This window comes from Echinops telfairi, unplaced genomic scaffold (assembly GCF_000313985.2).
Source record: "Echinops telfairi isolate 266 unplaced genomic scaffold, ASM31398v2 ScPeMD7_7458;HRSCAF=8496, whole genome shotgun sequence".
In the NCBI taxonomy this organism is placed as follows: Eukaryota; Metazoa; Chordata; class Mammalia; order Afrosoricida; family Tenrecidae; genus Echinops; species Echinops telfairi.
Genome location: NW_022111358.1, coordinates 4,417,767 through 4,421,134, shown reverse-complemented (window position 1 = coordinate 4,421,134; position 3,368 = coordinate 4,417,767). Strand labels below are relative to the sequence as shown.

The 3,368-nt window shown below is 40.4% G+C and overlaps 1 long non-coding RNA gene across 2 annotated transcripts in view; it reads left to right on the top strand.

Annotated features, from left to right (window-relative positions):
• The window catches only part of LOC123522762, a 26,112-nt gene that overhangs the window by 12,174 nt on the left and 10,570 nt on the right, over positions 1–3,368 (top strand). Inside the window, exon 1 of one of the 2 annotated variants that reach the window (XR_006680985.1) lies at positions 467–505. The exons of the other annotated variant lie outside the window; for it this stretch is intronic. This is a non-coding gene — a long non-coding RNA (uncharacterized LOC123522762). Of the gene's footprint in view, positions 1–466; positions 506–3,368 lie in introns of those variants that run through there. 2 annotated transcript variants of the gene reach the window in all.

The following is a 3,368-nucleotide window of genomic DNA, read 5'->3' as shown; positions in this document are numbered from 1 at the left end:
TATTTGAAAACTCGAGCAGATCTTTATGAGTATAGCACGCTTCTTCTAACTCAGTCGGTAGAGCATGAGACTTGAAGGACTGCTAGTGTTTCATAACTCTCTGTCACGGGAGTGAGTTGCACTGAGCCATTTGTACTGCTTTATAATATAACTGTTCATTTCTTGTATTATATATATTATCTGTATATAATTTAACAGTTCATTTTTTGTTATATATTTAATTATGTTTATATAAATAAATACATTAAATTATCAGCAATTTGGTTTTATCTCTCTAGAGAACCCTGTCTAACACAAGGACTAAGGTGCACCTGACCCAAGTCATAGTATTTTCAGTTACTTCAGATGCATGTGAAAGTTGACATTGCATAAGAAGACCACAGACGAATCAATGCCTTTGAATTGTGGTGCTGAAGAAGAATATTGAAAGCAGCACCGACTGCCAAAAGAACAAACATCTGTTTTGGAAGAAGTACAGCCAAAATGCTCCTTAGAGGAAAGGATGGTAAGACTTCTCTTGTAATTTGGACATGTTATCAGGAGAGACCAGTCCCTGGAGAAGGACATCATGCTTGGTAAAGTAGAGGAGCAGCAAAAAAGGGGAAGACTATCGATGAGATAATTGACACAGTGTGACTACAAGAGTGGCTCAAACGTAAGAACAATTATAAGGATGTCGCAGGACTGGGTGGTGTTTCATTCTATTGCACATAGGGTCTCTCTGAGTCAGAACTGACTCAACTACACCTAACAACAACAATATCCTGCTCTTTCTCCCTAGGTGTTGTTAGCTGCTATTGCGTAAATTCTGACTCAGGACAACCCCATGTAGGCTGAGTAGAACTGCTACATAGGGTCTTTAAAAGTTCTGGACTTACCAGAACATGCACACTGCTACAGATAAGAGCCTGCAACACAGGAAATTCAGGATGGATACACCCCTCAAGGCCAACAAGGAGAGTAGAGATACCAGGAGGATTAGGGGAGAGTGGGGAGAGAAAGGGACAATCGATCACAAGGATCAACCTAGAACCCCCTCCCAGGGGGACAAATAACGGAAAAGTGGGTGAGGGGTGATGGAGGACATGTAAGATATGAAAATAATAATCTATAACTTATAAAGGGTTGGTGAGGGAGAGCAGGGCGAGGGAGGGCGGGGGAAGAAATGGGGAACGATATCAGGCTCAAGTGGGAAGAGAAGGCTTTGAAAATGATGACGGCAGCAAATGTGCTTGGCACACTGATGAATGTATGGATTGTGATAAGAGCTGTCGGAGCCCCCAATAAACGTACGGGGGAAAAAATCTTAGGAACAAATATTTGTTTTTTTTAAAAACAAGCAAAAATATTTTCCTCCTTAAGATGTAAATATCCAGTAAATAAAGCATACATGTTCACCAGGACTCTTGTTGGGCACCTTTATGTATTTTTGAACTGCCAAACTTTTTTGGCTCGTAATTGAACACTTAACTCTTTGTGCAATTCAAGGATTTCCTCAACCATCATTTCATTTCAGTAAAACCAGCAATAGCAAGAAATTAGCTGGTTTTCCAATGGTAATAATTGACTAATGTTACAGAAAATTATCATCAGAAAGTTATGTCCCAGAAAACTCACTGTCATCTCATTGATTTTGACTCAACAGTGACCCTATAAGGCAGAGTAGAACCACCCCTGTGGGTTTCCATGGCAATAAATCTTTAGAGGAGCAGAAAGCCTCATCTTTCTCCTGCAGAGCAGCCAGTGAGTTTGAACTGCAGATCTTGTGGTGTCCCGTGACCACTGTGTAACCAGTGTTCCTCCAAGGTATGAGGCAGTGGTATATAAACAGAAAATGGCTCTCTGACGATGGTTCCATTTTCAAAATGAGGTAACATTCACAGTTTTATTTCATCAGGGACAGGATTTTATTCATGTATACTTCTTTTAGATCCTGGAATTTTTGCCCGGAGACACTAACTTCAAAAATTTTTTTAAAGTTCTATAGAAGTATGGATAAATTAGCTTAGTCTTTTAATAAGTGCAATATGATGACTTCTGAATATGAACATTTAAAATTGGTATTTTATTTCTGTAAAAAATATTATGGGGGAAAGATGTATGAGCCCCTAATAAAATGATTAAAAAGATATTATAGGGGAAAGAATGAGGATTACATTATAGCAAAGTGATATGAGTGTAAGCTTCCTGAGCAACAACTGTATGGCATCCCTGTTCTGAAGCTATTTACCGTAGCTTTGTAAACTTGTTTGGGCAAATTGGTTCTCATATGTGTGCATTTGTGCCTACTCACGTGTGCTTCCATAAAAATTACAGCTAAGATGTTTCTATGGAGCAGTTCTACTCTAACACACAGGGTCACCATGAGCTGTAACTGACTGACCCCGCTGCAATGGGTTTGATTTGGGGGTGTTTTTTTGGTCAAATCATTTAATGTCTTTAAGCATTGATTTACTCATCTGAACAATAATGCGGTAGTATTCGTACCCCACTCACAGACTAAGGAGCTCTGCTGGCATACTGGGTTACATGTTGGGCTACTAACTGCAAGGTCGGTAGTTCAAATCCACTAGCCACTCCACAAGAAAAAAAATGAGATTGTCAGCTCCCATAAAGATTTACAACCTTGGAAAACCAGAAGGACTGTTATCCCCTGTCCTAAAAGGTCACTGTGAGTAAGAATCCCAGCTTGGTGGCAGTGAGTTTGGTTTGTGGTTTGGTTTAACTTACAGGCCTTGCTGTTAGGAACCTTTGAGTCTATTTTTATTTTGGCTCAGAAAGATCTTATGTGATAAAGTAGAGCATCCTCATGGGTTTTTCCCTAGGCTGTAATCTTTACTGAAACAGGTCATTAAGTCTCCCTCTCTGGAGACTCCTGGGTGGACTCAAACCACCAACCTTTTAGTTGTCTGCAGCACTTAACTGTTGTGCTACCAGAGTTCCTACCACAAGGTTCCAGCCCAAACTCTGACATCAAGTTGATTCTGATTTCGTAGACTGTTTTTAGGGTGTTCCAGACTGAAGATAGCCTCGTATTTCTCCCACAGAATGGCTGGGGTTAGCAGCCATTGCTTAACCTAATGTCCCACCAGGGCCTCTTTCACAAGGTTTCATGAAGTTTAAGTAAAATGATAGAAATGAAATTGTTTAGCGTGGTGCTTATACCATCAGTTTTCGTTGTTAGTTGTCCTCAAGTCAGCTGCAATTCATAATGACCTGTGTACAACAGAACAACACACTGCCAAGTCCCTCCCTCCCCGCTTCCCCTTCCTCATGAACCCTTGACAGTTTATACATTATTATTTTGTCATATCTTGTCCTGTCCGATGTCTCCCTTCACCCACTTCTCTGTTGTCAGTCCCCCAGGG